This window comes from Jaculus jaculus, chromosome 5 (assembly GCF_020740685.1).
Source record: "Jaculus jaculus isolate mJacJac1 chromosome 5, mJacJac1.mat.Y.cur, whole genome shotgun sequence".
NCBI lineage: Eukaryota > Metazoa > Chordata > Mammalia > Rodentia > Dipodidae > Jaculus > Jaculus jaculus.
Window position 1 is genome coordinate 71,813,413 of NC_059106.1, and position 15,957 is coordinate 71,829,369.

Genomic DNA, 15,957 nt, shown 5'->3' on the forward strand with positions numbered 1-15,957 from the left:
GGACTTGAAACTGGGATAGTAGGTATGAATTAAGAATATGGCTATGTCCTGTATACCTGGTATTGATTTTGGAAACATGGAAAATGTGTGGAGTGGTCTTGAAGTGCACATGGTCCCAGGAATCACTGCTAAGACACAGAATATAGGCAGGTCATGATGACCCTGATAGGCCAGGGGAGCCACTGAAAGATGGACTGTGGTCGGCAGTGGAGACACAAAGATGTTTTGGATATGCCAGGACTGTGCAAGGGCTACCATCTAGTACTGTTGGCCTGGGATGAAAATTTTGAGACTCCTCATTAGTCACTTGTTATATAAGACTTGAATTGTGTAAGTTTGATGGTTGTTGAGTTTACATTGTTCTAGTCTCTCCTTGCTATGCTTTATAGCAGTTGGAAATGTTTACTCTGTGCCTTTATATATTGAAAGTACATAACTTGTTTGGATTCTACAGGACTCACAGCTAAGAGACAATCTTAAATCTCAGATGAGACTTAGGACTTTGGAAATATCTTAAGTTGGTAAAGACTATGGGGACCCTTGAGTTTGATAATAGGCAGGTGAGATGGTTCTGAATCTATTGGGGGCCAGGTGTAGAATGTGGTAGTTTGAATGGATGGCCCCCAGTATAATCAGGATTTTATTAGTTTGTAATCTAGATCTGCAGCCACATGGCTGGAGGAGCTATCACTGTGGTGGATCCTAGGATCCAGCTCTAAGGTATGGTGGTGGATTTGGAATTCCAGTCTAAAGGTATGAAAAGTGCCTGAGCTTTGCCTGGAGTTTCAAAGTGTGCTTGCCTATGGGGCTGCTGTGGCTTATGGCTCTTTCTCTCTCTCTCTGCTTGGGACCTATGAAAGTGGATCCGCTTCTGCTGCCATTTTGGAACTTCCACTCTATCTTCAATAATTCCCTACCTCTATAACTGTGTCTGGTTTGGAAGTTCATCCCAGCAACGTGTGACTGTCTGCTACAGTAGGTTTTGTAAGAAGCACCCTTAACTGCTGAGCCATCTTCCCAACCCTTAAATTTTCTACTGTTATAAATAGATGCTATGAACATATTTTTACAAAACCTTTTATGAAAGTCTCTTTTCATTTTGCTTGAATAAATCTTTAATGATAGACTTTCTGGCTTAATGAGTAGATAAATATTTAGGTTTTTTTGATGCTGTTATTTTTTGGGCCTTGTGGGAGGTTTTTTGTTTGTTTGTTTGTTTGTTTGTCTATTTTTGAGGTAGAATCTTACTTTAGCCCAGGCTGACCTGAAATTCACTATGCAGATTCAGGCTGGCCTCGAACTCAGAAATCCTCCTACCTCTGCCTCCCAAGTGCTGGGAAGGCGTGTGCCACCATGCCCAGAAAGTGTTTAGTTTTTGTAGGACATTGACTACATCTCATGGAGAGTAAAAGGATGATTGCCAGAAGCTGGTAAGAATAGGAGAGGGAGGGGACAGAAAAGGGTGGTGTAATGAACACAGAAATAGAGTTCGAAGGGTAGGTTGAGTTCTAGTACATGGCAGCATGGTGGGTGACTGTGGTCCATAATAGTTTACTCTAGATTTCAAAATACCTCAGAGGGAAGTTTATTCCAACACACAGAAATAAGCATTTGAGGTGAAGATTTGACTGTGACACCTTGTAGACAAGTAGCAGATTGCCACACTGTACCCTGTAAATGTGGGCATTTATTATGTATTAATTAGAAGTCATTAAAAAAACGAAAGGAGTTTTCAATCCATTTTCCAAAGAACTACCTGAGCTTCTAAAAAACACTGTCCTTCCCTCAAAAACTTCTTAATGAATTAATTATGAGCAGTGGAACCTGGCCAAGGTGTTGCTGCATGCTCAGCTACTGGTTTTAACATACAGCTGGCGTGAGAGCCACCGAGGGCTGACTCAGTGTTGTGAACTCAGATGAAAGACCTGAAGACACCACAATCCCTGCAAGAAGTAGAAGGCTTTTGTTGTGGGTTTTTAAAAAAAATTTTTGGGTTTTCAATGTAGGGTCTCAATCTAGCCCAGGCTGACCTGGAATTCACTAGGTAATCTCAGAGTGGCCTCGAATTCATGGTAATCCTCCTACCTCTGCCTCCTGAGTGCTGGGATTAAAGGTGTGCACCACCACACCCGGCTGTTTTTTTTTTTTTTTTACTTCAAAAAATAGCTTTCTGTTTTCCCCCTTTTCCTTTGTTTCTACAGTTATAAAGTCCTGGGATATTTACTATAGGAATATTGGGACATTATAGTTCAGACCTCAGAGTGGGGAGGCCTGCTCTGCAATCCATTTTGCTATGTTATAACTATTACTTTGGGAACATTCTTCATTAGATTCCTATCTGTAAAATAGAATTTCCATTGTGTTTTCCAGGCTTATGAGGATGAAAGTGCCTAACTAGAGAATTTTCTGAAATTCAAAGGTCTGGGTGGGATAGAGTTCTCCATCAATGAGCAATTCCTGCCTTTCTGACCAAAGGCAGGTTGATAAGCTCTTTTCTTAATATGGTTGAGACTAGTGATGCCACAGGGTTGGGGAGCTGCCCTCCCCCCCCCCCCCACCTTCCAACAGTCACTGGAGTGTAATGCTCTCTTTTCTTGCAAATATGTACCACCTGTAGGTCAGGACAGAGATCTGGAACTGGTTTTCCATTCCTGATAGTGACTTGGGTTGATCTGCCTAGTCACTATCCCTGGGTCACCAGCACACCTTGACAAGCCTGGTGGCCAGTGTCCTTAGACCAGTGAGGAGAACTACCCAGCAGCTGAGATCCTTCACTGTTCTTCTTTTCGTGGACTCTGTCCTCCTAAACATGGAACCAACAAGGACAGCAAACTCCTGAAACCAGATCCTTGTCACTTGAAGCCTGCCACTGCCGTCAGGGAAACAGACTTGGACTCTGTCCTCTGAGTTGATTTCATATATGACTGAATTGGTCCCTGAGCTCCATGGAGAGAGATGTCTCTCTTTCTCTTTCTCCCTCTCTCTCTCTCTCTCTCTCTCTCTCTCTCTCTCTCATACACACATACACACATACACACACACACACACACACACGCACACACACACACACACACACATCTTGATAGTATTTTACATCAAATACTCAGTTCTTGCTGGGATTTTTTAAAATCTCTTTAAGGAATCTGTCTTGTAAGTTAGACTGGCCTCTCAATGTTCAACCATTTAAACAAGGATTTGCTAGTTAGCAGTCAGGAAGAATACATAATGGTTTCCCGTGGGGCACAGGTCCATGTGAACATGGTTGATACTCTTAGGGAAGAGGTGCCAGGCTGTATCTCCTTTCTGGACAAGACAAATTGTCTCCAGTCCTCCACAGACAACTATAGAGCAGGCAACCTTCTCTGCCCTGCCACCAGGAAGTAGCAGGGTTTCCAGGGTCAGGCTGCTGTGGACCCAGGTGATCAGCTCTGAGATCCAGGGTTGAGAGTGGCCAATGTCAAACCTCTCTCAAAGTTTTTGGGCTCCCTGAGTGTCTCTGCAGAACCACATACTCTGTAAGAGTACCAGGCAGAGGGGTGAGGAGCGATCAGATGGTGCTGTCTCAAGCACTTGCCTGGTTTCAGTAGTCCCCTTTTGGGCTGCTTGTATTCTGTAATGTGTCCCCTGAGAAGAGAGACTAAGCAGCCTGTGTTACCCTGCAATTTCTCCAAACTATTTGCATGAAATACTGCAGACAAAAAGCCCAGGTTCTGATTGGCTGTTGCTAGGTAACAACATAATCATCAGGAAATTAGGCTGTCCTCTTTTTTTTTTTTTTTTTTTTCCCAACCAGAGTATGTGTGTGATTGCAGTGTTGTGCAGGAAGAGAGAGGGAGTGGAACAAAGAGAGATAAATGGGATGGTCTTGAAGGCGGGGACACCACAGCCACAAGCCTGCATCCCACGGTAGGACAATCTGCTTGGGGTTGGGCTCTTTATTCAGTCTAGCCAATATTAGTATGTTTGCTTTTTTTTTTTTTAAGAACAACAAAGCTATCAGGGCCTTGCAGACAACAGGAATAGAAGCTATAGCAGCAACTTTGACCCTTGAAGTGATTTTTAGATGCAGAAGGGAGCATTTCATATCTGGGGGTGACTCAAGTGAGGGTAAAGGAGGGAATATGTCTTGAGAATGTGTCTATGCAAGGAAGAATCCATTCATGCAGCTGTAGAGTGCCTACAAAGAACAGAACATGGGAAAGTGCATGTGAATGAGGCATGAGGCAGAAAAAAACAAGCATGCTATAAAATGTGGAAGGAAGTCCCTAGACTGAAGTTTGGAGCTGTCTGTTCCAACTCTGCCAGTGTTCAATGTGCAGGCATGTGGTCCTGGCATGTGGTCCTCAGCCTGCCCTTCTGCCTGGTTACACTTCACAGGTAGACAAGCTGACATTTGTGTGTGTGCATGTGTGCACCTGTATGCTCACTCAGCTGAAGTGCTTAGTTCATTTTCAAGGCTGTTTCCAAGGATAACAGCATGCTGAGCCCTGGCAAGAAGATGGCCACACCTGGATGCTTCCACCAGGTGATGAAGACCCTGAACAGTGTCCTTTCCCTTCATGCTCTCCCCAGGTAGCTTTCTCACTTCTCACCTCCCTGTCCTGTTCTCCTTTTCAGTTCCCCAGCAATGACCCTGTCCTTACACTCGACCCTCCTTGTTGCATACTTCAGTGGCTTGCTACAACCTCAGGCAAGCTAATTGCCTTTTGCTATTCATTGTCTGCCAGATTAATGACTCCCCGTGTGTTTGGATGCCCGTAGCCACCTCTGAGATTCTGCTGTGTCCTCACTTGGGCTCCTCTTTCCTGTCTCCTCTCCTCTGCTCAGCCTCTCTGAGCTCCACATTTTTAGATGCCATTCAACTTCAGTGCTAAGTTAGAACCACTGCTGCTTTCTGCCTGATCAGAAGATGTAGTCCCAGATAAAATGCAGAGGGGGCCCATTTTTTAAGAGTGTTAAAAATATGCAAATGTTGGAGGAGCAAGATTGAATGCCAATAACCCAGATGCCTAAGAAAAGATCCTCCCAGCCACCACCCCCCTCAAAGACTCCAGTGAGTGAGCCTAACAAGACTTAGAGTGTCTGTCCGGAGAAAAAGGTACCCACAAATTACCAGGGCTCTGAGTCACTTTCTGAACACAGGTACTGATGGAATGAACCTGGTGCTCTGTAAAGCCTCTTGTTCCAATAGTAGCTCTCCTCCATACCTTACAGTTCTCAGTTCTTCGTCCCAGCCTGTTCATATAGTCAGATAGAAACCAGTCTCTGTTCTGGTCCCTGGACTAGCTTCCTCAGAAATCTGGGAGTGAGATTCAGCAATCTTTTAACCCTCTAGGTAATTCTGGTATATTGCAAGACGTAAGAACCATCATAGGCTTGCTTTATCCTAGACTAGCCTCACACTCCCTGTGTAGACTAGAGTAATCTTGAACATTTGCTCTGTCTGCGTCCACCTCTCAAATACTTACATTCTAGACATGCCCAGTTTACACAGTGCTCGAGGTCCCACCTTGTGCATGCTGGGCAAGCACGGCCAACTGAGTTACATCTCCAGCCCCAAGTTTGTGTTTTTAGTTAACTCTCAGATAAGACTGAGAAGACCTGAAAATCTCTGTTCTGAAAATAAATAGGGACAAAGTGTGATGATTGATCTCCTTCCATCTAGAATGACTCTACCCTAGTTCCAAAGTCCCAAAACTATTACCTTAAAAAAAACACCCCAGCTGGGCATGGTGGCACACACCTTTAATCCTAGCACTCAGGAGGTAGAGAAAGGAGGATCACTGTGAGTTTGAGGCCACCCTGAGACTACATAGTGAATTCTACATCAGCCTATACTAGAGTGAGACCCAACTTTAAAAAAAAAATGGCTGGAGAGATGGCTTAGCAGTTAAGGCACTTGTCTTTGAAGCCTAAGGACCCAGGTCCAATTCCCCAGTACCCACGTAAGCCAGATGCACAAGGTGTCACATGCATCTGGAGTTCGTTTGCAGTGGCTAGAGGCCCTGGCATGCTCATTCTCATTCTCTCTTTCTCTGCCTTTCTCTCTCAAATAAGTAAATAAAATATTTTAAAAATACCTACCCCTAGTGAAACTCAGCTGTTTTAACTAAATTACCACTTTATATCTTCGTGTAAAGCCATAAAGTTAATTTAAATTTTTAAATGGAGGACTGCCAAAAAAATACTTTATGTACCCTGAAAAGCTTAAATTACATACGATCTGTCCCTTTATAGAAAGAAAAAACTTACAAACTTTCAACTCTTGTATTAATTATGCATTCTTATTTCACCTCTTCCACTGTTAATGCCATAAGAGCAGCCTCTGAGTCATCTTTATGTTTCATTCAATGTCAAGCACAAACTGATCGAGTAAATATGGAAAGATGGATGAATTAGTGGTGGTTGCATGAACTAGTTGGATGCTAGACAAAGGAAATTTGAGCAGGGTGTCGTGACTCATGCCTTTAATCCCAGCACTTGGGAGGCAGAGGTAGCATGATCGCCGTGAGTTCAAGGCCACCCTGAGACTACATAGTGAGTTCCAGGTCAGCCTGGGCTAAAGCAAGAGACCCTACCTCAAAAAAAAAAAAAAAATTCTCCTGCTTCACCACTTCATGGCTGCCTCATCCATGAGATGAGAACAGGGGTTTCCTCCCCACCGGTGGGTGATAAGCATCATGACATTCATACCAGCATTTGACCACACAAGTGTGAGGGCCTCAGAGGACCTCGTACACCCTGAGTTCATTTCCCCAGCATCCATGTGAATAGCTGGGTATGACAATGCATACCTGTATAACCCCACTGTTGGCAGCAAAGACCAGGGAATCACTGAGACTCATGAAAACAGCAGTTCCAGGTTCAGTGAGACTGCCTCTCAAGGAAATACATGGGTGAACAATAGAGGGCACCTGCAGTTCTCCTCTGACCTCAGCATACACTCATGGAGCTCATGGAGCACAGGAATCTGCACACACATGTGCATACAACACACACACACGCACACAGAAACACACACACGAACACATACAAAGCTCATACTAATGGAATTTTCTTTTTTGTTTCTTAAATGTTTTTTCTTTTTTAAAATTTTATTATTTATTTATGAAAGAGAGACAGAATGGGCATGCTAAGGCCTTCAGCCAATGCATATTATCTCCAGACACATGCACCACCATGTCCATCTGGCTTACGTGGGTTCTGGGGAATTGATCCTGGGTCCTTAGGCTTCACAGGAAAGCACCTTAACTGCTAAGCCATCTCTAGCCCTTTTTAAAAAAAATTTTTTTATTTTTATTTATTTGAGGGAAGAGGCAGGCACAGAGAAAGAGAATTGGCACACCAGGGCCTCCAGCCGTAGCAAACAAATTCCATACATGTGGACTGCCTTGTGCATCTGGCTTACATGGGTAGTAGGGAATCAAACCTGGGCCCTTGGGCTTCACAGACAAGTGCCTTAACTGCTAAGCCATCTCTGTAATCCAAAAGCTGATTTTTATTTTTATTTTAGAGAGAGTGAGAGAGAATTGGCACACCAGGGCCTCAGCCACTGTGATTGAACGCTGGATGCTTGCACCACCTAGTGGGAATGTGAAATCTTGCTCTTGCCTCACCTTTATGCACCTGGCTTACATGGGATCTGGAGAGTCAAACATGGGTCCTTAGGCTTTGCAGACAATCACTTTAACCACTAAGACATCTCTCCAGCCCCCAAAAGCTAAGATTTTAAAGTGGGATCTTGATGAAAAGCAAAGCATTTTCATGGAATAATACTTTAGCAGGTAAAAGATCTCTTGATGGGACTATTTTGTGAGTTACATCTGCCCTGGGTTGAAAGCTCCTGTTGTAAGTCAAATACTGTGATGGTTTGAATGTAAAATGTCCCCCAGAGATGCGTGTGTTTGCTGCCTAAGTTTAATAGATGTAAGAAAAGAAGTGGAGTACAGTTATCCTTAACTAGAAAGGGTAGAGTGTTGAATTGCTCCATTCAGATCATTTCCCCCTGCAAAAAGTAGTAGGCTAGAAATACAAGAAGGTCAAGGCCAATATGTATGCTAAGAGAAGAAAGGCAAAGTTGTGGGGCTGGAAAGATGGCTTAGTGGTTAAGTGCTTGCTTATAAAGCCTAAGGACCCCACTTCAAGGCTTGATTCCCCAGGACCCACGTAACCCAAATGCATAAAGGGGCACATGCATCTGTAGTTCTTTTGCAGTAGCTGGAGGCCCTGATAGCCTGCATTTCTCTCTCTCTCTCTCTCTCTCTCTCTCTCTCTCTCTCTCTCTCTTTCTCTTTCTGCCTCTTTCTCTGTCTGTCTGTTGCTCTCAAATAAATAAATAAAAATAAGGAAGGCAAAGTTGTGAGTATGAAATGAACTAGAATATTCCAAATATGATTGGAAGCAAAAGGCTATGATCACAGTAGGTTACAGGCTAACTACAGACATGCAAGAATGTGAATTGCAATTAATTAATTAAAAGGTATTATCTGGAAAAATGGAGACCCCAGAGCTGAGCCTGAAGAAATCAGGAATTACTGTTTGTTTGTTTGCTTTGAGACAGGGTCTCATGTGTCCCAGGCTAGCCTCAAACTCACTGTGTAGCCAAGGCTGTTTATGTGATGTTGGTATTGGAACCCAGAGCCTCCTGCATGCTAGGCAGGCACTCTGCCTACTGAGCTATCTCCCCAACCCTAGAATTGCTTTGTGATTTTAAAGCTGTGAAACGGCTGACATATCAAGTTGCTAGGGAAAAGCAGAGCAAGACTAAATCCCTGAGGGTGGTTGAGACCTCTAAGACATGGTCTGGGCCAAGGAGGGGCCCTAACTGAGGTAACTATCTGAAAGAAGATGGAAGGAACAAAGAAAGATGCTCAACTTTCAAGTGAAACATCTGTGTATAGTGTGGAATACAGTACTTTTTTTTTTTTTTTTTTTTTTTTTTTGGTTTTTCGAGGTAGGGTCTCACTGTGGTCCAGGCTGACCTGGAATAAACTCTGTAGTCTCAGGGTGGCCTTGAACTCACGGTGATCCTCCTACCTCTGCCTCCCGAGTGCTGGGATTAAAGGCGTGCGCCACCACGCCCGGCTTTGATTTTTCAAGGTAATGTTTTGCTCTAGCCCAGACTGCCCTGGAATTCACCATGTAGTCTCACGGTGGCCTCGAACCCTCCTACCTCTGCCTGCCTCCCAAGTGCTGGGATCAAAGGTGTGCACCACCATGCCTGGCTTAATACAGTAGTCTTAATATAAACACCTTGAAAGCTGATAACTCAATGACTGCCTGAAAACCAGCCCCAAGAAGAGTTCTTATAGAACAGCCAAGTCATTTACTCTGGATATCTGAACACACCTGTGCAGCTCAGTGGTTGGAGCTGAGTGGAGAATATAATCTAGTAACAGCAGTCACCAAGTAGCTTCTTTCTGTCTCTCTTTCCAACACACATGTGTAGAGAGTACCTTTCACTCACGCACACACACACACACGCACTGTGTCTGATGTCTGGTAGTAACTTGTTGCTATTTAACTTGGTACTGAGGTTTTCTTTTGGGATGAGGTTTTGTCTTTTTGTTTTCTCACTCTCTTTTATTTCTCTCTCTTTCCTTCAAAAGAAAATTCCTAGGATTTGAGGATGGAGCTTTTTGGAGTCTGGTGGAAAGCTTATGTCCAAGCCAGGACTGAGTGTGCTCATTCGTTGTCAAGGGCCAGAGCCCACATACTTGCAGAGTCTTACCCTTTCCATATCCAGGCCATTGCCTCCATGCCCTCTGGACATGAGCTCTAGATTTGGACTGTTCTAGAGAGCACTACTTAGTCATTTAATCCTGAACAGGTTGCTTTCTCTCTTCCCAGTCATCACCACTCTAAAGCAATGCTAGAAAGATTAACAAAAGGAGGCCAGCTGCTTTTAACTAGGTGTCTCTTCTGTGTTGCATAGGGCTGGATGTTTTGATTGTATAAGAACTTTTTTGTGGTTACTGTTTCATTTCTTTTTTTTTTTTTTTTTTTTGTTTTGTTTTGTTTGTGAGGTAGGGTCTCGCTCTAGCCCACACTGACCTGGGATTCACTATATAGTCCCAGGCTGGCCTTGAACTCATATTGATCCTCCTACCTCAGCCTCCCAAGTGCTGGGATTAAAGGTGTGCACCACCACACCTAGCTTCATTTCTTTTGAGGCAGGGTCTCATGTATTCCAGGCAGGCCTTGAACTCACTATGTAATGAGGATGAACTTGAACTTCTATCCTCCTGCCTCTAACTCCTAAATTCCAAAATTACAGTTATGGTTTTACGCAGTGCTAGTGATCAAACCCAGGGATTCACACAAACGAAGCAAGAATTCTGCCAACTAATTACATCCCAGCGCTCCCAATAACTCTTAATGGTTGATACTATTAGCACTGTTTTACAGATGTTAAAAAAAAAAAAAAAGAATCTGAAGCCTATGGGGGTTAAGTGACCTGTCTAGGGTCTTCCAGTTGGGACAGAGCAGGAAACAGAACAGCTTTTTCTGAGTAGGCAGCTCCTCTCTGATAACTGTGCTTATCACATGTGGACATTCAGGAAAGGTAGGCTCCTCTGCCCCTTCTCTCCGAAGAACTATGGGGCAGTCATTTTGTTTTAAATTGCTTTTGAATTCAGTGATTGCAAGTTAGTGTATAAACAGTGCTTATGTGACCAGCCTTATGTGTAGATAGTAAGTGGCAAGACCTACAGCTATCATACATGCCTCCAAGTATTACTGCAGGTGTGATTGGTGGGGCAGCAGACTACATCTGGAAGAGGTATCATTGAGAGGTTGGCCTTGGACTGATCTAACTGCTTGAGATGACTGTTGTGAGACAGCTGCTATTAGGCAGATGGCTGCTTGAGCCAAGTTAGAAGCACTGACTGGTCCCAGGGTAGAATAATTGTAATTCTGTCTCTGGTGCATAAACTTCTAACACTGGTTCCAATCCTAAACCTGCCATTTGCTTGTTCTCTGGCCTCTGGCCTGAATTATAGGAACTCTATGAACCCCCAGAGCCCCTTCCTCCCAACAAGACAGAGAAACATGTGCTGTTTAAAACAAACCAATGAAATCAGTGCTATTATCTTGCCTATTTTGCAAGAGGACCTGAGACAGAAAAGCTAAGTTGGCCAGGGTTGCATCCATTTTACTATGTCCTCTTGATGTTTATTTCCATTGTTCTTAACTTTCTTCCTTTTAATGAACTCACAACACACTGAATTTATGTAATTTTTGTTTGCAAAATACTTTCTTCTATCCATGTATTGGTTCACATTGCAGCAGCTCACTGAGGTAGGAGGTGGGATTTCATCATCTTTTTCCTGGGCTGGTGCTTTGTGCCCAGCTAGGAGATGATGTGGCCGGGTCTAGAACCCCAGCTTTCTGGCCCAGGTCTGCTGCATCTGCCTTTCTCAGTAACCATACCCATCACTTCAACACCACTTTCTTTTTTTATTTTTGTTTATTTATTTGAGAGCTACAGAGAGAGAGAGAGAGAGAGAGAGAGAGGCAGATAGAGAGAGAATGGGCACGCCAGGGCCTCCAGCCACCGCAAACAAACTCCAGATGCATGCGCCACCTTGTGCATCTGGCTTACGTGGGTCCTGTGGAATTGAGCCTCAAACGGGGTTCCTTAGGCTTCACAAGCAAACACTTATCCACTAAGATATTTCTCCAGCCCTTCTTTTTCTTTCTTACTCCTTTCCCAGATCAAAATTTATACATGAACATTGAAACCTGGACTAACAATTCGAGTAAAGATATTAATGTCTACTCAGAGTTTCGAAGGTTTCACAACCTGACAGTGTCACAGTACGCTTTAGTGTCTTAACCTGGGCTGAGGGGTCTCGTCAGGAGTAAGGTCTACCAGCAGAGCTTCCAGCTGTAGTCATTCTTCAGTTACCAAGCACTCACTGTTGCTGGCCAACATGGTGTCAGGCATAAGCAACTAAAAATAATAGTCACTGCCTTGTGAGAAAAATCAGCTAGGCTATTGGGTTATAGAAGGTCAAAAGAAGGCACCAAATCAAGGCTGGTGTTCAGAAGGAGGCTCTAGGAAAAGGAGACATAACCAAGGAGATGAGAAGGGACAAAGTAGGCATAGGGAGTGGCCCCAGGGAAGGGAATGATATAGGCAAAGGCATGTAAGACACAAAGTGTGACCAATACTGGATGGCAATGAGACAAGAGAGACACAAACCTCAGAGTGAGACCAGCATTCTCCCCTTACCACATGTTCTGTTGTGAGATTTTCAGCAGGGAAGAGACTGCTCGGCCACTCTTTCCCCATCTTCTCATTCTTCAACATCTGAGTCCTTCAGCACTTAAGCGTGGCCATCTTCTGATCATGGCTCATACAGGGCTGGCAGCAACAAGCAGTGCCTGTCAAACTCTGTGTACCAGAAGCCCCCACCTAGCTTATGAGGACACAGATGGCTGAGCCCACTCTCAGAATTTCTGCCTTAGTAGGTCTATAGGAGAGCCTGAAAACTGGCATTTTAGAGAACTTGCCAAATGACCACATCTGAGAGCCCCTGATTTGAAGTATGCAAAGCCATTGCATTAAGAAGACTGTCCTTGCACCTCTTTTAAAGGCTTCATATGACTTTTTTGAGCTAGTAGGGTTTAGTAGTTGGCAATGTAACAGTATTTCAGCACTGGAGACCTGAAGTCTGAAATTGAGGTATCAACAGGCCATGTTCCTTCTGAAAATCTTCCCTGACTCTTCCTACCCTTTAGTGGTGCCAGGTGCTCCTTGGCTTGTTGTAGCATAGCTCCCACCTCTGCCTCTTTTCACCACTCATGTTAGAATGAGAGATTGCGGGAGACTGTCTTGCTTTAGAGCAATAAGACTAAAGCTGTTTGAATCTAGACAAACCCACCCTCACATCTCAGTCCCTAATGACATGGCCTTTGTGGAATATACCTTGAACTGTGTGTATGTGTATCCTTTTCTTTCTTCTTCATGTTCTTCAACAAACCAGTACCAGCTGGAAATGTGAATACTTCTATAAGCTACAAAGAAAATAGTAAGGCTTCAGCAAAAGAAAGGTTCTGTGTGTGAGTTTATGCCCCATTGTGTTTTGCAAGGAAATTGTTCTAAGACTGTGATCGACTGACTTACCATCCTTCACCTCTGCCTTTGTTGGCCTTCAGTTTCTAGAGGTATGCTGCAGGTGGCAGAAAGTGGGGAACAGGAGAGAAGCTTTGAGGTTTTGCTGAGCTCATGGGACCTGCACCCATTGTTTCTGTGCCTTCAGATGCTACAGAGTCATACAGGATCCGGTGCTGAAGCTCATGTGGTATTTGGAAGTGGAAAGAGGCCTCATCTAGCTCCCCTCAGTGTAGGGAGCTGAGCTCTCTCTTCTTGCTCCTCCCCACAGAGAAGCACCCAGAGAGGAGCCCCTTCACCTCTTTTCAAATCTCCACACACAAGCCATTACAGGGCGTGATAATGTCAGCAGCAGTCACTGTGGAACTGACTAAGCCTCTCACTTCCTGTCAAGCCCTGATTCCATTAGAAACCCTCACTGCTCTGGACCCCAGGGCCTTGGCTAGGTTTGAAGAACTCTGTTTTCTGTATCTTTCTTTCCCTTCTGCTTCCCTGGAACATTGTCACGGCCATAATCCACAGCAAATGGATTTCCCTGACCCTGGGGACAAAGACCTAGTGTTTCCTAGACTTGTCGGCTCCTGGAAGGACAGAACCATCAGCATTTCTCCAGCTGCTAGCCTCAGGCCCTGTGGGCGGTAGAGACCTGTAATAAGATCACTATCCAAGCCAGTTCCAGTCAGCACGTCTGTTCAAGTGGTCCCTTGCGGTTGGGAGGGAGAACTGACTGAACAGGAATAACAGCTCTGCCGAGCTTGGGCTCACACAAAACCACACACTGAGTTGGAACCCAGAGAAAAACAGACTTCTAGTGCTGGCTGTCAGCCATTAGTGAGACTGACTGTGGTTCACAGTGGGAGTCCACAGGGGTGGGTGGCCTTGGGGAAGAAATAAGTACTCTTCAGAAGAAAAAGAAGGTATAAGAAGAGGAAGTAAGAGGAAATTAAATAGGAGTGGATAAAATGTTTAAAGCTCAGATACTGTGATTTAAGGATTCAGATTCCAAGTGTGGCAGGCGGGGCATGATGAGTGTGCACAGACTAACATATCAGTAGCGCTCATGGAAACTGCAGGAGGCTTCCTGTAGTCCCACAGCCCAGAGCTGTGAGGCAGAAGGAAGATGAGAATGGGGAAATGAGAAAGCCCTGCCACAGAGTCGAAGCAGAGAAGGAAAAGTCAGAAAGCTACTGTAATGGTCCATGGTCCATACTTCCTCAATGATTCCGTTCCAAATTCTGTTCCCTTCTACAAGAAGACTAATGAGAACAAGGCATGATAGGAACCTCCTTCTGGTCTCCCCTCAAGGTGAGCTTGGCCCTCTGAGTTAAATCAAGAGGCCAGCAGGCTGGCTGGGGATGCCTTCCATGGTACTGGAGGAGGGTCAAAGCCATTTCACCTCGAGTAAGACCCTCCTTCAAAAACTGGGGCCACAGTTTTTGCATACCAAAAACAAGGGAGGTCGGTCATGGTAAGGTTTGATTTCTTAAACTGGTTGGTGGGTACACATATGAAATGTCCTTTATGTATATCTAATATAGAGATACTAATTTGTAAGTATAAAATATTTAATGGACATTCATAATTCTGGGACTCATTTCAATGATCTAAAAATCTGGTATGCATTAAAGTAGTGGGTCAGTTAAGAATGAAACTACAGAGCACTGCCTTTGGGGGCATGCCTGTTTTGAAAGCCCAGTTCTATGATGACTTCTATAGGCTTGTGTGTGTGCATGTGTATGTGTGTGTTTTTAGATAAGGTCTTATTCTATAGTCCAGGCTAGCCTCTAACTCCCAGCAATCCTCTGCCTCAGCACCTCTCATGTGCTAGGATTACAGATGTGTGTCACCACACTTGGCTTAGATAAGTTTTGGGGATGTTAATAACTATCACATAGAGGAGGTCATGAGTGTATATAAAGCCTCTACGATAGTACTTGACATGTAGTAGGTGCTTAATGACTAACCACTATTGTTAATATCAATTCCATTGGTGAAAGTTATAAAAATTAGATAACAGGTAAAACACAGGTTTCTAAGTAGGTGAATTCTGCAGAAGAGACAGAAATTAAATTACACTTTAATATTTTATTTTATTTTTATTTATTTGAAAGGGGAAGAATGGGCACACCAGGTTCCTCTAGCTGCTGCAAACAAGTTTCAGATGCGTTTGCTACCTGTGCATCTGGCTTACTTGGGTCCTGGGGAATCAAACCTGGGTCCTTTGGCTTTGAAGACAATCGCCTTGACTGCTAAGCCATCTCTGCAGCCCTAAACTAAGCTTTTAATAAGCATCAGGATGGAATGTGTATACCTCAAGAAGTTCTGCTCAGCATTTCTGGCATAGGCGCTAGGTATGCCTGGGTACCTTACATCATTTCTGTGTTCCACGAGAGCAGAGTCTGGGACATGTGGGGAGACAGCTACCCAAGCAAATCACTTCCTTACACTAGGACATTGTGAGTACAGGACAGAGATAAGCACCAAACATGTGATGGCAGCCCTCCAACTGGACAGCTTAAGGAGAAATTTGGACTAAGTGGGAAGGAAGCAGAATTAAAGGAGACTGTATTCAGCTGGTCAACAGGACTCACACTGTATTGAAGATCTAAGAAGTTGGTTAGTGAACACTAGAAGGAAGCTATTCTGTAGGGAGGGAATAGCATAAGAAACTCTTAGGAATAAGCCCAGAGGTAGCAACTCACAAGACATTCAGAACTTTTCAGATCATTTAGAATAATCGTAAGCCCAGATGGAACATAGTTTGATGGGAAATAAGGCAGGACAGGCAAGTAGGATCAAACAGGGTGGGGGGAAGGGGCTTCACACACATACTAAGTAAA

The 15,957-nt window shown here is 44.1% G+C and overlaps 1 protein-coding gene across 2 annotated transcripts in view; it reads left to right on the plus strand.

The window, feature by feature from the left end:
• Window positions 1-15,957, plus strand: part of Phc2 (polyhomeotic homolog 2) — a 111,487-nt gene that overhangs the window by 34,680 nt on the left and 60,850 nt on the right. The window contains exon 1 of one of the 2 annotated variants that reach the window (XM_045149023.1): window positions 3,809-3,906. The exons of the other annotated variant lie outside the window; for it this stretch is intronic. The gene's annotated coding sequence lies outside the window, so the exon portion shown is untranslated. Of the gene's footprint in view, window positions 1-3,808; window positions 3,907-15,957 lie in introns of those variants that run through there. 2 annotated transcript variants of the gene reach the window in all.